Source organism: Triticum aestivum, chromosome 3A (genome assembly GCF_018294505.1).
Source record: "Triticum aestivum cultivar Chinese Spring chromosome 3A, IWGSC CS RefSeq v2.1, whole genome shotgun sequence".
Taxonomy (NCBI): Eukaryota; Viridiplantae; Streptophyta; class Magnoliopsida; order Poales; family Poaceae; genus Triticum; species Triticum aestivum.
In genome coordinates, this window is record NC_057800.1 from 707,074,062 (window position 1) to 707,096,609 (window position 22,548).

General features: G+C 45.3%; 1 pseudogene; it reads left to right on the top strand.

The window, feature by feature from the left end:
• The first annotated feature begins 9,164 nt into the window (after positions 1-9,164).
• LOC123063840 (uncharacterized) lies at positions 9,165-9,303 on the top strand (annotated as a pseudogene).
• Positions 9,304-22,548: the final 13,245 nt, after the last annotated feature.

Below are 22,548 nucleotides of genomic sequence, written 5' to 3' on the forward strand. Positions count from 1 at the left end.
CAAAAAATTCCCTGTGGCGTCTCTGCATATTGCTGCTGCTACTCCTTTGTCGCCCAAGGTTGACAGCCCCCCATCTACATTGAGTTTGGATGCATCACCTGTAGGGGGAATCCACCTTCGCGACCTTGTGTTTATCATGTGTGGAACACCATCAGTCTTACCCTTGGTCGCGGCGATCTGCAGGTCCTCCAAATACCTGTTGATAAAACCCATAGTCGTGAGCGGGCTTTGGTACTCACCATCATGTATAGCTCGTCTCCTCGCCCACCATATCGCCCACAAAGTGACCAACACTCGAGCGAGCTCCTCTTCCTTTAGAGTTTCGAACAGCTAGAAGAGCCAGAGCCTAGCGTCGTCTGACTGGTTTGAGATCATATGCTCCAACGTCTCCTCATCTCCTAACGCCCATACACATCTCGCCATCCAGCAGTTAATCAGCGAATGCCGCCATGAGTCAACTTCTGATTTGCAAATTGGACATGCTGACGAGTCTGCCATGTTTCTTTCATGTCTTACTGTCCCTGTGGGAAGAGAAGTGTGGGCCAATCTCCATACAAAAATGGGCACCTTCGAAGGGACTTTTAATTTCCAAAGCGAAGACCAAGATTTCTTTGCCGCTTGGGTGTTCGAGTGACTCGGTCTATGCTCCAACCAGTCCTCCCTCTGCTTCTTCACCGCAGCAATCATCCTGTACGCCGACCGGACCTGAACATACCACGTTTTTCATAATGCCATGCCCAGAAGTCCTCCTGCACCAGTGAGCTTAGAGGTATGTTTAGTATGACATCTACATCTGGAGCAATAAAATGATTGGCAAGAACTAGTCTGTCCCATGTTCTCGTCGCTGGGTTGATGAGTTCGGCCACGAGTTGAGGTGGGTCTGTAGATATAGGACAGATAGGACGTAGTTTGTAATCCCTAGGCAGCCAGTTATCATTCCATATGTGCGTGGATGTACCTGATCCAATGCGCCTTATAAGGCCCAAAGAAAGTATGTCCCGTCCTTCCAGCAGGGAACGCCACACCTGCGATGGGGACGAGCCTAGCGTGGCATCCAACAGATGACATTCGGGGAAGTACCTGGCCTTCAAAACTCGGGCACTCAAGGACTCCGGCGCTTGAATAAGTCTCGAAGCTTGGCGAGCTAACAAACCAAGGTTAAATAATTCGATATCTCTGAAGCCGAAACCGCCCATAAACTTCGGCATGGTCATTGTTTTCCAACACCAGGCCCGGTCCTAGGGAGGTGCAACATGTGCCTCCGCACAGGGCCCCCAGGTTTTTGGGGCCTCAATTTTTTTATGCATTACTATTAGTACCAGGCTTCATTAGCGATAGATGATGGGCCTCCTCTTCTCTCTTGGCTGCTGCCTGCTGTCCTGAGCCTCCTCGCGCGCAAGTCCCCGCTCGGGACCCATGCCTCACCTGCGTCCTAGCGATCGTTCAACGATTCAAGATTCACTCAGGGGAAAAATAGCGATCGGAGCGTCCCTTATTTCCCTTCGTTTCTTCCTGCGGCGGTTAGCCTTTTCCTTTGTTTCCTCGTACGCGTGCGGCGGCGGCTAGGGCCAGCGACCCAGCCAGATCAGGCATCTTGAGGTTGTTGAAGACGGCAGCGAGCGGCCGGCAGGAACGGCACCTGGCACCCGGCAGGAAGGCAGGGAAGTTCGCGCCATCTTCGATTTCTCAAGCGTTGTTGCGTCGATGGCCGGTGATTCCGTGAGCCCTTCACCTTCGCTGTGAGTTCTAATTTCGATCATGTAGGCCTCTAGCATTACAAGATCTGAGTCATGTCTTCACTTCGAAAACGTGAATCTAGTTACCAAAAGCGTTTGAAGAAACAAAAATTCTAGGAATTAACTCAGTCTCAGTTTGGAGATATGGATAGGTTATAAAAAAAAAACCACAAGTGTCCTCCGATAATCAATCACTTGATCAAGAGCATGCAGGTGATAATAATGTTGAAAATGATCCTAGCCCTAGAGGTAGGGCCCATTTTACGGACGGTACACCTCCTCCCTCTCTGTCCTCTCGCCTCCAAGCTCTCAGTGACTCAGCCCGGCCCGGCTCCGACTAATGTGCGCCCTTCACTTAAAAAAATTTACTAAGGTGTGCTCGTGATCGTGCCTCCTCTAGCTCTCAACTGCCTCCCATGCTGATTGTCTACCTGTCTTTGCTCAAGAGCATGGCCACTCGCTCCCTTCAGCCCGACGGATGACACAGCGACAGATGTGGCGACCTTCAGGAAGCTGAAACTCTCCGTCCATAACAATTTGTCTCCGGTTCTAAGCCCTTGGTTTTGAATCTGAATTTGCATGGACCCCACGTTGTGTATGAGATGAGAGTGGGTTCCACTTGAAGTCAGGCGCTGAAGAGGTAGAAGGGCAAAAACTGATCCATTTTGTACACAACTTCCTCGGTTTTTCGTTCCAATTTGTATGCACCTTAGTGTTGGTGCTAACTTTGATCCAATATGTGCTGCTCTTTTATATTGCTCCCTCTATAGTCACCTCAAAGTTAGGCTACCTTCCATCTCAGGAAATCAGAGGAGTGGAGCTGCCTGTACGTCCAATCTGACTACCGCTGATGGCATGCTTACATATGCCTCCCATTCACAACGGATTACACTACACTACTTTACCTCATTCTAATTTTCACTGCTCTCTCGGTCTCTCTCTCTCTTTTTCGATCCACGACTCTGTTCATGGCAGTTTTGCTACTAGTACAATCGTGCCAACATACTAGTTAGGGGGGCAGAGTACCAACATTACATATATATAGTATTGGCTAAGGTGTGTCATTCTTGGACGAGGGGAGGTTGGTGAGCATATTAATTTGCTACCATCCATTACAATTGTGATCAAGTCCTGGAATCAGTTTGGTACATGAGCCTTAATTTCCTTTCCCATGGAGGTTTGGCCAGGCCTGGGTTTGGCCACATGTGCGTGTCTGCTCCATTGTTCCCAGCTTGGCCTCAACCTCAACACTGATTCGCCAAGCCAGTGGGTGCCTTTGTACCCTTTTACACCATCGCATACTACCAAGAAGGTTGTCCGGCACATCAGTGGCCATATCATCCGTTCAATTTTTGACCACCCAAGAAAATCGTGATCAAGGCCATTATCACCATTCGACTCTTACTTGTGCTTTGACAAATTTCCCAATGCGTACACCCAGATAAATTGATCGGCCTCTCAGGGTTTCCAAATGGCAAAAAGGCAAAGAATAGGGTTCCTGTAATCCCAGCTGCTGAGCCTTTTGCCACTGATCACAGATCGACTTATCTATTGCTTCTCCTGCTCACCCATTTGTCGCCGCCCAAATGATCCCGATATTTTGTTTTTTTTAAGGAGGGTTACCCCGCCTCTGCATCAGAATAATGCATGCAGCCAATTTATTATGCAAAAGGTCCAAGTAAGTCTAAGATTCAGTACAAGCCCACAAGAAGAGTGAAACTAAATTGAAAATAAAAGTTGGCACAACCGGCGAAATAGGTCGAGATGACTAAACTCATAGTCTAATATTGGATCGCCATCCAAACCCTGTTGTAAGTATCCCGTGTTATCGCCTCCGAACGGTTGCAACCAACAGCCATAAGCTCATTGGTTTCGCATGACCGAGTAACGACCATGTACAGATACAAGCAATGAATCTATATATAACCAGCAAAAAAATTGTAAGAGTTTGTCTGTTAAAAATCATGTCATTTCTACAGTTTCATATAGCTCAATGTAATGCGCAAACTCATATTCGAATATGTGCCGCAGAACATAGTTCCTAGTAAGCCACGTCCCAAATAACATGTTAATACTATTTAAAGGGCTAATATTAAAGGCTACACGAATCGTACGCCATAAGAGTTTGGTGACAGGATATTTGAGAAAGAGGTGTTGTACAGTTTCATCTTGATCACAAAAGCAACATTGTTTACTACCCTCTCATCTCCACTTTGCCAAGTTATCCTTAGTCAGAATCAGTTCCTTGTGCATCAACCACGTGAAATTTTGATTCTTAATGCTACTTTAATCTTACATATATTGGTTGATTTTGGAATATGACCAGAGTCTATTAAGTATAAATGCATCAACTTCACGGAGAATATCCCATTCGCGGATAATTTCCAGTGAATCATATCTGGCTCATCCGAGAGGTGAACATCCATTAACCTCAGCATGAGACTGTAATATTGTAGTAACATAATAGTCCTTACGTTGTATAATATTATAGAGAGAAGAATACTGTGTGGCTAGTGGCGTGTTCCCTAACCATGTATCTTTCCAAAATCTAGTCGAGTTACCATTCCCAATGATAAATTTGGTCCTATGGAAGAAGACTGCTTTTGTCCTCATTAACCTTTCAGAAAAGTGAGTCATTGGGTCTTACGGTAACCTGAGTGAAGTTCTTAGATTGCAGGTACATATTACGTATACGCAAAATTTGTACCCACATTGCTTCGATCTCAACATAAAAAGCCTGTACAGCCATTTGCTGAGCAGGCATCTACTCTTTACCTCTAAGTTCTCAATCCTTATCTCACCCTGCTCTTTGGTCTACATATAATATCCCACTTAGTTAGCCTGTATTTTGTCTATTCTGTCCCGATATACATATTAGATAGCCTGTTCTGTCCCCTCAAGTTCTTCCGGAGCAGCATTTGCCAAGTGTTTCCTTTCTTGATGTGCATCCTTCAAGCGAGCGTGCTGGAATGTCGCATGTGGCCCCTGCACCTCATTCGTCTGAGTTCCTTTCCCATTTTTATAATTCCATAATTGGTAATGATTGTTATTTCTTTACTACAGAATGTTATCAAAGGAAGTAAAAATTGTCCAAAGAAAGTAAAACAATGTTCAATCGAAGTAAAGAGTTATCCAAACAAGGGGTTTTACTTTTCATCGAAGTTTTTGTTTTTCTGGCTCTCGTTTTCGCTCCTGAGCATAACGAAAACTCAGTTCATTTAGTTGGTAACATGGCATTATTGATTTTAATCCTAACTCATATGTCTGGATCAGTTTCCAAGTTTTTCCTTCTGTGGATGATTGCTTGCCCATTGGTCATTTCTTTGTGTTATATGTCAGCTCACATACATTGAGATCAGTATTTCTAGGTTGGCAAAGCGAAGTTTAGCTATTTATAAATAATAAAAGGCTAACATAACAGTCTAATTAAAGAATTCATTTCTAGATACGCCTTCTATCTATAAAGTTTCATGTGCATCTCTAAAACTGTTTGGCCTATACTGTCCTGTATGTTTCTTTAGTAGTTCATGAATGGCTATTTTCTAGGATGTCCATAGATGGGTATTTGTATGCAGCTACGGATAATTTTTGTTAAGTTGCCATTGTTACTGGTCGATCATGCAATCTTTCATTTCTAACCGTTCCCTTGAGTATATTTTTCTGGTCGATCATGCAGTCTTTCATTTCTCACATGTTAGTTCGTTGAGCATTTTTTGTTCGAAGAGATCACCTCGCATCTATCGCTAAGTATTTGGTGCCATTGACCTATTGCAGCTAATTAATTCTAGCAGAAGGCTATCCTATCATTGTATCCTGGTACCGCTTGTATGTGGCATTTCGCTTGTATGTAGCCTGATGCCGAGTGTACTATATATAATAGTATAAAACATGCAGGGCTAACCTGACGGTTAGAAATAGAGATTTTCCGGAATAGAAGATAAGGCACCTTTTGGTTTTATTTTTTGATCTGTCTAGAACACATCTAGACATAGTTATGTCTAAGGCTGGACACGAGCCGAGCCGAGCCGAGTTCGGTCCGAGCCTGGATTTGGCTCGCCATGAACGAGCCATGCTCGGCTCTGCTCGCTGGTTGAACGAGCCCGCATCTGGAGGCTCGGCTCGTCTTGCCTATGGCTCGGTCCAGCCCGAGCAGCTCCTTTTGCCTCTGGAGGCTGGGTGCGTGGGCGTACGGGCGCATCAGGCGAGGCTGGCTTGACGGCGTTGAGGGGAGCACGACGGAGACGTGCCGGCGTGGCGAGGTCGGGCGTCTGGTGCGTCGAACGCAGGTGGCTAGCCTCCGTAGCAGTTGATCTTGCTTCCTCTCGTACGTGTGCATCCAGCCAACTCCAGGATTCAATCAACGTGCTTCAAGTTTTGTACTTGTGTCCAAGAATCAATCAACAGGCTCGTGATGCGTGCGTGCGCTGCGGCCGCTGGATGCGTTCGTGCGTGCCGACGCCGGCGGCAGGATGCGTCGTGGTGGCATGTAGGAAATAGGTTGGCGAGAAGCGTGGGGCGGCGGCGGCGGCGAACCCTAGCGGGAGGAGACAGTGGAGACGACGCGACTCGCTGGGTTGGGCTGGTTGCGCTCCTCTGCTGGGCTGCGTGATTGCGTCGCGTCCTGGGCTTCGGCTTCGGACGAGCCACCGAGCTGGACCGGGCCAAAACAGGCTCGGCTCGGTCGGCCAACGGGCCCATTTCACGTGGCTCGGCTCGGCCTATTTAGCTCTCGGGCCGAGCTGGAGCGAGCTCCGAGCCGAGCCCATTAGCCCGTTCGGACGTCCAGCCCTAGTTATGTCACATCTAAGCTGATGTTCATTCTGTTTGTCGTCTATTTTTTTTTGTCCGAGTCTTTTTTTGTTTCTTGTTGCTGCTTTATATATTTGTGTAAGCTTTGATGTGACATCCTTAAAAAAACATTTAGACGTGAATTAGACAAACTGTTTATTATTCGCTCGTTTATTAGAACCTTCTGGCTGGTGGTGAAGGACAACACAGCACACACACACGTCAGGCATGGGCTGGGATTGCCGTGTACAGCTGCTGCTGTTCGGAAGACTGACATGAAACATAAAAGACTTGCTTTTACTTGAGAGCGCATTGTGTTAGTGTTAGTTGTGTGCATCCTAAAACCATGTAAAAGTCAGGTGTGTGGGCCCATAATACGTTTCACCCCTTCATGCTACATTTTAAGTTAATAAATTGTCATTTATAAAGAGAAATGTGAGAGGATATGGCTTTCGCTTCCTGTTCCGGTAGCTTGGCTCTGCTTATAATTTTGAGCTTCTCAATCCTATGCTTTCCTGCATGTGAAATTGGGTCGATTCGCCTTTCAAAAATCTTCTGTCACTTTTGATGTTTCACAAGCTAGCACGCACGCACGGAGAGAGAGGAAGAATGAGAGCGAGGTAGAAGACACACTGGTTCTGCGCTGCTCTAAGTGCTCACTGATTCGTGAGTACATTAGCTATCCATCCATTGCCTATCCATTATCTATGGATGTGCGCATTGCGTGATGCTGAGGCCGGATGTAATCCTCCTTTTTGAAAAAAAAATCTATCCATTATCTGCAAATTGAATCAACGTATATCATCCTGTACAAGAGAAACCTACACATTAGGTGCTTTAGTTCATGGCCTCTGCAGTTTTAAAAACAGATAGGATGCATTTGGCAAATTATATAATGAGGCTGGAGAATGTGTTAATGATTGCTGGCGATTCGTAAGCACCACGGGCTGGGCTGGCTGTGCGGCAGCTGGCATCACAACACTATGACGGATCTGGCATCGGTTCCATGCCAGGCAAGTTGCAAATTTGTACGTGCGTGTTTGTCCGGCCACTGAGTAATTAGGGATTTTGATTAACTGGTTCCTCTATTCATTATTTGATTGTTTCATCAGGTGCAGTGTCTTAGAGAAATGAAATCAGGGCTGCACAACTGAGTGTTGTATTGTGTTTCTATTTTGTTCAGCTTTGTGCAACTAATTTGATCTCGACAATAGCTCTTTGAGTTACCTAAGTTTTTTAATATAATGATTAAAGAAGCCTCCCATGAATAGTTTAACTGTGTTGATTTTCTCCATTGTTCAGTATCTCTGAAGGCTCCGATATACAGTCTGTACCCTAGGCGGCTGTCCTGCACACCGCAGGTCAAAGATTTGGCCCATTTTCCAATCCATCAGCAAATGGGGTCAACATTTATTGCTTTTTGGGTCCTGTTATTTACTGGTTTCTTCTACACCGCAGTTGTGTCATGGCTGCTTCCAGCATATGAGAATGAACTAGCTTCTATCTACCATCCAAAATTATTGGTAAGGAATCTAAAGACAGAGCATATGACCATCAAATTGCTACAATTTTCTCATCTGCGCCTGAACTTTTATTACAGACTTCTTGCTTAGTTACCACAGACTATTCACAATATGTAAATATTTTTCCTGCATCCCTAGCAAGACTGAGTTATTGCAATCTAAACTGAATCTAGTTTGAAGTTATTATCGTTTACTTTGCTTACCATATTACTTCCTACTGCGCTATTTAAGATTTACTTCATGTGTTAAGGATCAAAATTTCTTAGCACGGGATCTGTCTAAACGCTATAGCACCACTATATGTCTCCAAACGCTATAACACCGCTATATCAATGCCTTTTCTGACTCCACAGGTGGCTTTGCAGTATTCTCTGGGCATAATCAGATATCATGATGGGCATGTTAAACAACATGTGTATCAACATGTGTACGTGACAGAAGCAACCCTCATCGTATGCGCCAAAGGTTGTAGCGACCGAAGCTGTGTAGCACAGGATAGAGTAGGAGTTTGTTATGATTCATATTCCTGTTAACTTGAATATCTATCTCTAGTCTACCCCTTGTTCTCCAATATCTATCTCATCAGAGCCTAACTCTTCCATCCATCTAGCCCTAGTTTTCCATCACACAAGCTTCCGCCATGGCCTCCTCCAGCTCATCCAACTCCACCCTCACCGGCCAAATTACCGAAAAGCTTACTCGCACAAACTTCATCCTCTGGCGCACGCAGATCACGCCGCAGCTCAGAGGCGCGGGCGTCTATGGCTATGTTGACGGCACCACGCCGGAACCAGCCAAGATCGTCATCACCAAGGACAAGGACGGGAAGGCGACGTGTACACCAAACCACCTTCATCCGATCTGGTTCCGGGAAGATCAACAGGTACTTGGTTATCTTCTGAACAATCTTTCCAAGGAGGTGCTCGTGCAGGTGACTTCGATGTGCCATGCACACGAGCTCTGGACAGTGTTGGCGAACATGTTCTCGTCCCAGTCGCTGTCCCACATCAACAACATCCGCGACGCTCTTGCGAACGCATAGAAAGGCAACCAGTCCGCCGCGGCCTTCTTCGCGCACATGCGCTCCCTCGGCGACGAGCTTGCTGCTGCAGGCAAGCCACTCGACGACGACGAGCTCATCTCCTACATCACGGCCGGCTTCGACATGGAGTATCAGCCCCTCGTCCCCGCCCTTGATGGCCGCACCCAACCTATCACCCTTGATGAACTGTATGCTCAGATGAGTAACTTCGATCAAAGGGTGGCGCTGTTCCAAGGCACGAACTCCGGAGGTGGCGGCTTCAAGTCTCTGCCAACGCCGCCATGCGCGTTCGAGGTGGTGGCTCACGCTACCGCGGGGCAACCCGCGGCAAGGGAAACAACAGCAACAACACCCGTGGTGACCGCGTTGATCGCGGCGACTGCGGTGACTCTCGCAGCAATGGTATCCGGCCCTCCTACAACAACAACAACAAGGGCGGCCGCCTCCTGCAACAAGCGCCCCGATGACGTATGATGCCAGATCTGTGGAAAACCCGGCCACACAGTGAAAGACTATTGGTACCGGTTCGATGATGATGGTGACTCGTCCTCAGATGAGAAGGTGGCCGAGTTTCTCATGGCTCATATGGAGTGGATACTAACTGGTATGTGGATAGCGGTGCAACCAACCACATCACCGGTGAGCTCGAGAAGGTCACCATGCGTGAGAAATACCGCGGCAAAGACCATATCCACACTGCTAGTGGAAAAGGTATGAAGATTCGTCATGTTGGTCATTCAATTATTAATACCCCTCATAGGAAAATTCATCTTAGAAAAATTATACATGTCCCTAGTGCTTACAAAAATCTTCTCTTCGTTCATCGTATTGCTATTGATAATCATGTCTTCCTCGAGTTTCACCCCTTCTATTTTTGATCAAAGATCAGGCAACGAAGAAGGTGCTTTATCAAGGTAGATGCATTCGTGGGCTTTACCCATTGATTCCGGAGATTAGAAGATTCAATAAACAAGTTTTTAGTGCAACCAAGCTATCTTCAACATGGTGGCACAATCGATTAGGGCATGCAACTTTTTCTTTAGTTGAACATTTGCTTAGGAAGAATAAACTCTCATATGTTGGAGAGCGTAATGTCGAAACAATTTGTGATTCATGTCAGAAAGCTCAAAGTCATCGGTTACCTTATCCAATTTCTACTAGTATTTCTACCAAACCGTCGCAACTCATTTTTTCCGATGTTTGGGGACCTGTCCCTACCTCTGTTGGTGGACATACATACTAAGTGAGTTTCATCGATGACTTTAGCAAATTTTCTTGGATCTATCTCCTTAAGAAAAGATCCGACGTGTTTCAAGTTTTTCTTAACTTCCAATCTCTCGTCGAATGAAAATTTGACACCAAAATCATTGCCCTCCAATCTGATTGGGGAGGTTAGTATGAGAAGCTAAACTCATTTTCCCAAAAACTTGGCATATCTCATCATCTGTCGTGTCCGCATGCCATCAACAGAATGGGTCTACCAAACGCAAACACGCGCACATCGTAGAAGTTGGCCTTGCTCTTTTGGCTCGAGCATCCATGCCACTCAAGTTTTGGGACGAAGCGTTCCTTATGGCGGTTCACCTCATAAATATGCTCCCCAGTCATGTTATCAATACTGACACGCCCACTGAACGACTCCTTCATACAAAACCAGACTACAATTCTCTTCGAGTATTTGGCTGCGCTTGTTGGCCCAATCTTAGACCATACAATAATCGCAAGCTCATGTACCGCTCCAAACAATGCGTATTTATTGGATACTGTGCACAACACAAAGGAGTCAAGTGTCTCGATGTCTCCTCCGGTCACGTCTAAATCTCACGCGATGTTGTTTTTGATGAAACTAAATTCCCATTTGCTGATCTTCATCCTAATGGCGGCGCACTCCTTAGGAAAGAAATTCTTCTCCTACCATCGCATCTCTCCTGTATTGATCATGGGGGAAAAATAATTGTGATGATCATACATTGACTAATCCTCATAACCCTGTGCATGAGCATTATGATGATGCAGATACAACAGATGCTTTGAACAGTGAAGAAATCGTGGAAAATGATGCAGAAATCAGTCAAAACAGGCAACATTTTATGTGTCAAACCCTAGGAGATATATCCTCCTCGGGATCGGAACAACAGTAGTTTGGCAGCGGATCCACTCCGAGATCCGTGCGGCTGTAGGGCGGTGGCAACCCAGAAAACGCGTCGCCTACGCCTGCACCTACCAGGAACCGCGGCATCGACTCCGCAGCCGCCACGCGGTCGCCTTCGACCGGTCCAGATGCTCCACCGGGTCCGCGCCAATCTGGCTCCCCCACACGGCAGGCCGAGAGCCGCTGGCCCGCGAGTGGGCCTCGCTGCTACGCACGCCGCCAGCAAACCAGCACGAGAACCGGCGCTGATTCGGCCATGGGCCCGGGCGTGCGATCCAGGGATGATCCTGTCACGGCCACAGGGCTGGCACGGGATCCTCTGTGCCTCCTGCGCCTACTCCGTCTTCTATAGTAGCCACAGAAAATCCTGCCGAGCCTGAAACTGCGGTGACGCCAGAAGAATCTGCCTCGGGATCGGCTGGCGCAGATGCGCCTGGATCTTCTGTGCCCGTTTCTTCTCCACGCCTTCCACCCACACGTCTACAAAAGGGAGTGCTTCAGCCTATAAATTATAAAACCAAATTTGGTCTTGCATGTTCTACAGGTGAACCACGCACCCTTGATGAGGCTCTAGGAGATGCATGGTGGAGAAAAGCTATGGAAGAACAACACGTGGCACTCCAGAAAAACAAAACGTGGCATTTGGTCCCCCACCACGAGGTAAAAATTTAATTGACTGCAAGTGGATTTACAGAATTAAAAAGAAATTTGATGGAACCATAGACTGTTACAAGGCCAGACTTGTGGCAAAAGGTTTTAAACAACGATATGGCATAGACTATGAAGATACCTTTAGTCATGTTGTCAAGGCTGCCACCATTCATCTTGTGCTATCTATTGCTGTTTGCAGGGGTTGGAATCTTAGATAGCTAGATATACAGAACGCGTTCCTTCATGATGTTCTGGAAGAGGAAGTATACATGAAACAACATCCCGGGTTCGTCGATAAAAACTCACCCTCTCATGTTTGCAAACTTGATAAAGCTCTTTATGGACTGAAGCAGGCACCCCGAGCAAGGTATTCACGTCTCAGTCAACAGTTACAAGCACATGGCTTTGTTCCATCAAAGTCAGATACCTCACTGTTTATTTATAGAAAGGCAAATACATCTATATCTGTGCTTATCTATGTTGATGATATTATTGTGACCAGTTCATCTGATGAGGCAGTGGCAGGACTGTTGAAGGATGTGAGTGCTAAATTTGCTCTCAAGGATTTGGGTGATTTGCACTTCTTCCTAGGTATTGAACTAAGAAAGCTTGGAGATGGTCTTCATCTTTCCCCGGAAAAATATGGTAATGATTTGGTAAGAATAGTTGGTTTGCAAGGATGTAAGCCTGTACCAACTCCCATGTCTAGTACAGAAAAATTGTTTCTTACAGAAGGAGATCTCTTCAATTAAGAGGACAATACCAGGTATAGGAGTCTGGTAGGAGCACTTCAATATCTCACTCTGATAAGATCTGATATTTCTTTTGCTGTTAACAAAGTATGCCAGTTTCTTCATGCACCTACCACAATTCATTGGACTGCTGCAAAATGTATTGTAAGATATATGAAACATACTATGAATCTTGGTCTCACTTTCAGCAAGTCCTCATCTACACTTGTCAGTGTTTTCTATGACTCAGACTGGGCAGGATGTATAGATGACAGACGCTCCAGTGGTGGTTTTGCAGTATTCTTTTGACATAACTTTATATCATGGTGTGCATGGAAACAAGCAACTGTATCAACTTCAAGTACAGAGGCTGAGTATAACGCATTGGCAAATGCCACAACAGAAGTCATTTGGGTTCAGTCCATGCTGAAAGAGCTTGGTGTGAAACACATCCAGGCTCCATTTTTATGGTGCGATAATCTTGGTGCTATCTATTTGTCTGCTAATCCTATCTTTCATGCAAGGACAAAACATATTGAAATAGATTTCCACTTTTTCAGAGAACGTGTTGCTAATAAACTGTTGGAAACTCGCTTTGTGCATTCAAGGGACCAGGTTGCAGATGGCTTCACCAAGGCATTACCCACAAGAAATCTTGAAGAGTTTAAACGTAATCTTAACCTGCGAAGTTGTGATTAAGGGAGGGTGTTAAACAACATGTGTATCAACATGTGTACATGATAGAAGCAATCCTCATCATATGCGCCAAAGGTTGTAGCCACCGAAGCTGTGTAGCATAGGATAGACTAGGAGTTTGTTATGATTCATATTCCTGTTAACTTGAATATCTATCTCTACTCTATCCCTTGTTCTCCAAGATTGTAATCCCAACAATTTATACACTATCAGGGAAGTCGCGACCCTGCATATAAACACGAAGCCGTCGGTCCTGGCAATGGCACGACGTTCCCAGCCTTTTCACAGGGCAAAGAAACACGATATTGTATCAAGGTCAAGTGCAGAAGCTGAATACACTCAGGCCCAACGTTTATGATGGACAACAGAGATTATTTTGGTTTGTCCATGTTGAAAGAGCTTGGTGTGAAGCACGCTCATGCCCAACGTTTATGCTACGATAACCTTGGTACTACGTACCTGTCTGCTAACCCAATGTTTCAAGTAAGGACAAAACTCATCGAAATAGATTTCTGTTCTGTCAGAGAAAGAGTTACGCTAACTGACAGTTGGAAATTCGTTTTGTGCACTCAAGTGATCAGGTTGCAGATGGTTTCACAAAAGCATTGCCCACAAGATGTGAATGTAACAAGAGAGGATGCGGTTCTGGATTCCAAGTCTCCTACCGAAGATAGACTAGGTTGTTAGAGTTTGCTCTTAACTCTGTAACAGAATATCTTTCCCTAGTCTACCCTTGTTCCTCATTTTGTAGATCCCAACTGTACGCATATCCAGGGAGTCGCGCCCTGGATATATAACAAGAAGCTGTCACCCAGAGTTAGGGTCCGACGTTCACAGTGATAACTTCTGTCTATCAGCATTCCCTAAGCATGAATTTGTTCAAGCATGGTTGAAGAATCACACACAAATTTAGCAGAAGAAGCAGATAATAGAGATCATACACACAATTTCACACACAAATTCTTCTGCATGTGCATGAACTGTCATTAGTTTTTGTGCATATTGGTTGCCGACTTGCCAAATATATATCATTCTGGATACAAAACAGGAGGTTCTAGTTGTCTCTTTTTGAACCCTTCGAAGTATGTTTCCTAGGTGCTTTAGAGCTCGAGAATCAGCAATGCCATCTGAAAAGTTTGAATTGACTCCTCCAAATTTTGATTCCAAATTTTTTCCAACTTTCGAATCTGAGGCTCCTGCTAGACGATGATGAAATTCGTGATCAGTCGTTCGTGGATGCTTGCTTTGCTTTGATCATTTGGTGCTTACTCAGTACTTGATTAAGCGCTTAATTAGCTAGTTCTGCAAGCACAGGATGCATCATCGCAGGAAAATAAACTAACCACTTGCGTCCGCAGAGTACTGAGCAAGGCTGTCAAACTGTTGCTAGCTAATCCAGTTACATCTATCAGCATTTGACGCATGCCTGCCTGTCCTGGTAAAATGCTCCCCCGTAGCTGCCCCCTGCGAACTGACGACCTTCACCATCCCTCCTGAAGGCCACTACCGTTGGGTGCCTGGAGTCGAAGCTGGCAAAAGGGCGCTTGCGCTCGAGAAGCTGACACTGGTGTGCGACGAGGTAGTTTGACCGCTCGGCCTGGGACGTTGGTGCTATGCCAACAACTCGTAGCCAGCAACTCTTCACTACCTCCCTCCACGCGAATACTTGGCATGGGTATCCTCTTACATCCCAGACATTTTTTCAAAATGTTGTGTCTCCGTATGCCTCCCATTCATATTTCATAAGGAATTGCATCAATCAAACTTATTATTGATCTTCATTGATCCCTCGCTCAGGAGCCTCGACCTCGATCTTGTTTCTTTGTCTGCTAGTACTTTCTATCCTAATAACATAGCTAGAGGCTACAAGGATACTAAAGAAAGCAGTGCGTCCTCTATAAAGTCCGATCACGCTTACACCAAGGGAAGTTGGTGAGCGTATTACCTATCTATACATTAATTTTTTGACCAACTATTGGAGCCTGCTTTGCACTCAAGCTATAATTTTCCTTTCGGTTACACATTGGTGCTCTGCAATATTGTCTCGGCTTTCTCTAGCCTCCACACTCAATATCGATTTGCCAGGTTTGTGGGAGATGTGTGTTCAGAGCTTGTACGTACTGAAAACCTGAATCATGCTCAACATTATAGCCTTGTACATCATCTGAAATTTGTGAAAGGAGCAATCTACTCGAATCTTCAGTGACATCACCTCGCACCACTTGCAGTCACATGTGTCCATCGAGATTGCAAAGGAATTCTCATCCATGTTGCAGTGGCATAATAGCCTAATGCTATATTTCTTCATTGTAACCTCAGTTTTCCCTTATGATACCTGCTAGGTTGGTTTAAATCTTATCTCTACATCAATTTACTTCGATCTAAAATCAACATATCATCTAGCACAATAGAAAGCCTTGACATCATGGTGCTTCAGTTTAATGTTTGATTGTGAGATCTGCTGAAAATATGAATTGTACATTCCATAACCTGCCAGGTTCTATTTGTTTCTCAACGCATGCTACATTGCCTTTCCATGAGTTTGAAAATATAATCTAGCTTTTGGATTTCATTCCAAAGGCTATTATACTATCTCACAGCAACCTTTTAGTACTTTTCTCCATTTCAAACAGGTCATGTCATCTTATTCCTAAGATTCTATAGCAAAAGACACTCCTAGTGCTTTGGCATGTCATCTTTAGTGCCACAGTTGCAGGGAAATAGAACTTATTTGTGTTTCATTTCAAAATATTAGAATGTAGGCTTCCAACCCATTTTAAGATATGATTGTGTGTGCTCTAGTGAAAATCTTAATTTAACATTCCAAAACCTTACATATTTTTTATCCAAATGAATGATGCATTACCTATCCATGACTTACATCTGACTGTGTGCTGTTGTGAAACTCTGAATCGGCTATTCCAAAACCTCTGACTTTGTTTGTTCCCAAATGCATGCTCCATTGCCTGTCCATGAGTTTCAATCTAGATTTTGGATTTTATTCCCTACTGCAAAGTATTGTACTATCTCGAGGCAAAAAAATTAGTATCCTTCTCCATTCAACATCAGCATTTCTGCACAATAGTTGATAATTATATATAGATTTTTTATATAAATGTAGATAGGAATCAGGCAGCACTGAAATGATAGCAATGGCCATGCCGCCGTGCAGTACGATGATGCTCTCCGGGATACTTGTATCCTTTAGTATCCTGTTTTCTCGATTTCAATGAAAATAAAGAAAACAGGAGAACAACAGGGATATTTGGAAGATACAGCTTGTATACATAATGGGAGAAAGATGGGGCAGTGGCCTCTGGCAGTGAACAAGATTTGATTCACAAATTCACCATTGCACTATTTTATATCCTAGAATGCTTGGAAATCAGTTCCATTCAGTTGTTTGAACGCCCTTTCACATTGTGACACATTACGTGTTTCCATATGCCTCCCATTCACAGTGTATGGTCGTATTGCACCATAACAAACCAGCAGGTCAAACTAGACAAGTAGAAGGGGACGCAAAAATATGTGTTGTGTTCCATATTTCCCATTCATCATGCAGGTATGATGACCTTCGTATCGCTCCAGGGCTCCCTCGATCGCTCCCTCCAGGGCGATCAGGGGGTCAAGCCCAGTGCCCCGGCCGCCGCCCCCTCTCCTCCACCTCGTCGTCCCCAGAGACATGCGCCGGCTAAGCACGGGCGCCGCCGGTGATGGGGACGGCGGGGATCTAGGCTGCAGCCCCGCGGTCTGGAAGGACCGGCAACGTGAGGTCGCCCTTCGGTCTTCGTCTTTTCTGGCGGTTCTGCGCTGATCCGGCGGCTTCGTGGGGAAGAGCAGATCAGAAGGTGATGTGGCCATGGTTGACTGGTCAGCGGCACCTCCAGTCAGATCTCAGCTGGCTGGTGCCGCTCGGTGGTGGCTATCTCCTCCGTCGGAGGTGGTCGGCATGATGCTGGATGGTTAGATCTCGAGATCCGCCATCTAGTTCCGGCTGCGAGCCGGGAAGACATAGTTGCAGGTGAAAACCGAGCCGATGGCAGGCGATGGCGGGGTTCTGTGTCTTTATCTTGATGAAGGCATCGTCGTGTAACTATTGTAGACCCACTCGTGTGTTGGAATAATCCAAACATGTGCTAGGTAATTAGGAAAGTGTGCGTCCATGGATAGCTGGCTTGTATGGCAGCAGTTGGCCGTGTCCTAGTACTAGACGTAGTACGTATAGGAATTGGAAAGGTAAGAGTAAGTCCTAGTGTTGCATGCATGGTAAGTTTGAGATAGCTTCCTTGTGTGCTAGTTTAAGTTTGATACGGTTTGGATTAGCCGTGTCTAGTTTGAGTCGGCCAGCTAGCTAGGGCTGGTCCTATATATACGTGTGTGCCTTATAACCAAGTTGTACCGTTTGAGAAAATCAGAAAAGAAATAAAGAGAGGAGAAAAGAGGGCACGACAAGGGCCCTTTGGCTATCAGTTCTTTGTGCGCGTGAGTTCGTGCAGTTTGATGTGATCGATCCTTGCGGGCGATTTCCAACAATTGGTATCTAGAGCAAGGTCAAGGTGAAACTGCACTTGCCCCGGGGTGGCGACCTACTAACGCCTCGGGGCGGGAATACAATCGCTGGTGTAGCGACAAGGAGCGGGTGATGGAGTCGCTGGTGTAGCGACAACGAGGAGCGAGCGATATAGTCGCTGGGATGCAGCGACGAGGAGGAGCAGGCAATTGTCGTTCGAGCGGCGACAAGGAGGATCGGGCAGTTGTCGTTCGGCGGAGTGGCGACAAGAAGGCAGCGAGGACGCTGTCGCAAGAGAGGCGACGGGTGATTGTCATTCGACAAAATGACCTGGAGAAGGTTGACGGGAGCGGTAGTGCCGAGGTGCGGTGCTAGAAGATCTCGTCAAGATCGTCGTTCGGGGGAGCGAGGAAGAGGCGACAAAGTTGCTAGCTGTCGCCAAGGTGTTCACATGAGTTCTTGTAAGGTGCGTCCAAGAGCTCAAGTCTGTGAATCTTCTGCTACAGTTGAGACACGTCACTGGCGGAGGAGAATTGCAAGCGAAAGCGGATGGAAAAAGGAATGCGTGCCTTGCGTTTCCGTTAGTGGTCGCGGAGTTCTGGCGAGTACATATACGGTGAAAATGGGTTGCACGTATATGGCGAGTTGTGTTGCCGCTGGATAGAAGGAGTCGTTTGGTAAGTTGTGTCACCAACGACAAAGGAAAGATGTAAAGATGTGACGGGTGAAGAGTTGTGTCTCCCCGTGTGCAAGAAACCGATGCGAAGATGAAGATCAACGTGAAGATGGACGCGGACCGGTTAAGTTGAGTTCCTGCATAAGGCTATGCGTTTAGTTTGTATGTAGCACGCTAAGATGTGGCAGCGTAGTCCGGATAATCGTTGATTTCAGTCAACAAGTCGGCATGAAAAAGATGATGATGAAGTTGGGACCATCATTGCGAGACGAGAGAAGTTGTGGTCCGGTAAGTCGCGTCACCGGAGGCAACCGGCATGACAAGATGAATAGGTGACCGTCTGTGTGTCTCGTCATGCAAAGATTCAGATGTTTGAATTAGGGGGTGAATGTTGGAATAATTCAAACATGTGCTAGGTAATTAGGAAAGTGTGCGTCCATAGATAGCTGGCTTGTATGGCAGCAGTTGGCCGTGTCCTAGTACTAGACGTAGTACGTATAGGAATTGGAAAGGTAAGAGTAAGTCCTAGTGTTGCATGCATGGTAAGTTTGAGATAGCTTCCTTGTGTGCTAGTTTAAGTTTGATACAGTTTGGGTTAGCCGTGTCTAGTTTGAGTCGGCCAGCTAGCTAGGGCTGGTCCTATATATACGTGTGTGCCTTATAACTAAGTTGTACCGATTGAGAAAATCAGAAAAGAAATAAAGAGAGGAGAAAAGAGGGCACGACAAGGGCCCTTTGGCTAGTTCTTTGTGCGCGTGTGTTCGTGCAGTTTGATGTGATCGATCCTTGCGGGCGATTTCCACATCGTGCTGCTCCGGAGGAAACCCTAGGATCTGTTCTTCCAGGCCGAACGATGGCGATACTGCGGTGTCGTTTTCTCTCTTGGGAGCATTGTTTGTGGAGCAGAGCTGGAAGACAGAGTCAGGAGGTGGAGCGGCTTCATCTTGCGCGGAGCTTTCGGAGGAGATGTCAAGTCATGCCTGGCCGACAGGTGCTACGATGTGTCATGCCTGGTAGGCAGGTGCTATGCAGGACAGATCTTCCAGAATCTTCGCGTCTGGATGGACGAGCACGGGGCGGTGTCGCCGTTGGACGCCATGTCGACGTCGTCGGATGGACGGATTGGCAAGGATGATGCAGATCTCTCTCCTGAAGATGGGTTAGCGCTTCGATGATGATGGCGACGTCTAAAACATGTGCATGTGGTTTACGTTTTAGGTCTGCTGCACCGACCGAGGGTTCCAATGCTCCCTCCGGTCCTTTTTACTCTGCACATTGGATTTGCCGAAAGTCAAACTTAGCTTGACCAAATTTATATTAAAAATTATTAGCATCTATAATAGCTAATAAATATAATATGAAAATATATCCCGAGATGAATCTAATGATATTGGTGTTGTCATGTAATTGTCAATAATTTTTTATATAAACTTGGTCAAAGTTGGATGAGATTGACTTCAGACAAACCTAATATGCAGAGTAAAAAGGACCGAAGGGAGTACATTATGTGGATGGATCGGCGATGTCATCAGTTTTAGATATGAGGAGTAAGAGCACTCCACATTATAGAGTTTTGTAGGTGTGAGTGATGGCTTCGGGTGGCTTGATGTATGTTCTTATTATACCTATGTTGAATAATAAATAAGGATGGTTGTATGCATCGATTGATGCAGAGGCCGAGGGTCGTAACCTCCTTTTCAAAAAAAAAAGTATCATGACCTTCATTCAGAATCATTGGGTTCGTTATTTTTGTCTTGAAAGGGGTGGGGTCTGGGGATGCAAATGTAATGGCTGTTGTTCCAAATGTCGAGTAGGAGTTAAAATGGTGTTGTCCCTGTGACGCGGATGCCATGGCTTTTAGTTGAATCGAACAAAACTGATATGCGCATTGGCCCTTTTGCTGTCGGGATGTAATTTATTTCGGAGTACTACACCCAGTTTTTCTTTTTTTGGTTTTTGGGCTAATTTCAGAAGGATGATTAACACTGGATGTCTCTGTTTTGCAGGTCAATCTAGGCACGGGGTCGGGACAGCATGGTGTTCCATATTTCGCCCTCATCATGCAGGTAAAAATGACATGCATGTATAATCTTGTGTTTTGTTATGTTCATCTGGAAAGGGGTCCGGGGATGCAAATGTCAATGGTATTATGCCAAGAGGACTCGTTCAGCATCCACAAACTGGACATAGAAGACAATGACGACCTAGATGTCAGCGGCTGCTCTGCAGAGACCCCATGGCGCTTCTCCGAGCCACCCATCCTCCGCATCGGGCCTCCAACAATTGGAAGCAGCGAACAGTTTACTGCCATTGGCAGCCACATGCCCCATCATAAGAATGTCAGTAAAAGAAGACCCCAGCTTGGGAGGGACCCTCACCTTCGACACCAAGACTATATGTGTTTTTTTTTTTGCGAGAAAACTTTCAATCTATTCATCTTCTATTATGGCAGTACAACAAACACTAGAAATAATAAAAATTATATCCAGATCCGTAGACCACCTAGCGACGACTACAATCACTGAAGCGAGCCGAAGGCGCGCCGCCGTCATCACTTTTGCTTGTCTTGTGTTGATCAGCTAGTACTTCCTCTGTTCCTAAATATAAATCTTTTTAGAGATTTTAATATGGACCATATACGGATGAGTTTAGACGTTTTAAAGTGTAGATTCACTTACTTTGCTCCGTATGTAGTCTATGTTGAAATCTTTAAAAGAACTTATATTTAGGAACGGGGAGTACACATTACTGTAATATGGGAAAAACATAAACAAAAGTATACACTCTAATTTAGCCACAAGTCCACAGCACATAAACAACTAGCCACTAACATATGCTTGAAAACTCTTATCGAGAACAACGAAGAAATATCACCTTCCATTCTCATCTGCTCCTCGCTTATGGAGGAAAACAGGAAGATGTTGCTGGATGTTGTACGTTGCTGGATAAACATTGCGAAAGTAATCTGCAAGAATATGTAGAACCAAAAGAAAAGATACGGAGATAAAGCAGAGCCTAAACAAATTAAGTTGTGCATTAAGGTGGAGATAAAGGAGAGCCTAAAGTATTTTTATTCTCGTTTTCCTACCTTTTTCAGCATAAGAAATGTTAACTAAGAAACATGACTCTTTAAAAAAAAGCAGGAATATGCTATTATGAAGGCTGTTCTCATTATCTTAGCAAGTACTCCCTCCATCCTAAAATTATTTTCTTAGATTTATCTAGATACTAATGTATCTAGTCACTTTTTACTGTTAGATACATTCATATCTAGACAAAACTAACAGAAGAATTTTCGGACAAAGGTAATATCTATCTTTTTCTTGTCGCTCAAATGCCAACTAATTTATCTGAAGATTCTGTAGAGGTATGAAATATAGCTCCACTAACTTGTGTTGCAGCTTGCCCCGCATGGAATGGGCGCTAGATCCGTCACAAAGTTATGATGCCTGCTGCCGCGCAGGGCTGCAAACAAGTCTAGTTATAGCGAGTTGGGACTAGGCTCAACTCATCTTACACTAAAATATGAATAAGCTCAAACCTTGTGAAGCTCATGGTCAAGCTGTAGAAGGTGGCTCGTGCTCAGATTATAACAATCACAAGTCTATCTCAAGCTACTTTCAAAACTAATAAGATGAGTTTTTTTAATAATCTAATATAATTTCAAACAAGGTAGGCCACAAAACAACATAAGAAACCATCATATAATTTAGCTTATTCTCTCTTAAGACTAGTACTTAATACTAAGAGATCATGGATGAAGTAGCGAGTGAAGAAAATGAAGGTGCATCTGATCTCAAACTTTGGCCAAAATAGCATGATATTTAACACATGGCTGACCACAATCATATTGCGGCTAAATGATTTCTCACGTCACAGTTTGCCCGAACACTTCAGCCCGTGTTGCGCTCCAAGAGGGGGCGACTTAGGCAAAACCTAGTGCCACCACCGCCATCTCCCATCTAGCCCCCGCCTCCCTCGCCGCCGTCGAGAGTCATGGCCAGGCAAAGCCCATGCGGCAGCCGACAGCGGCCCGCCTC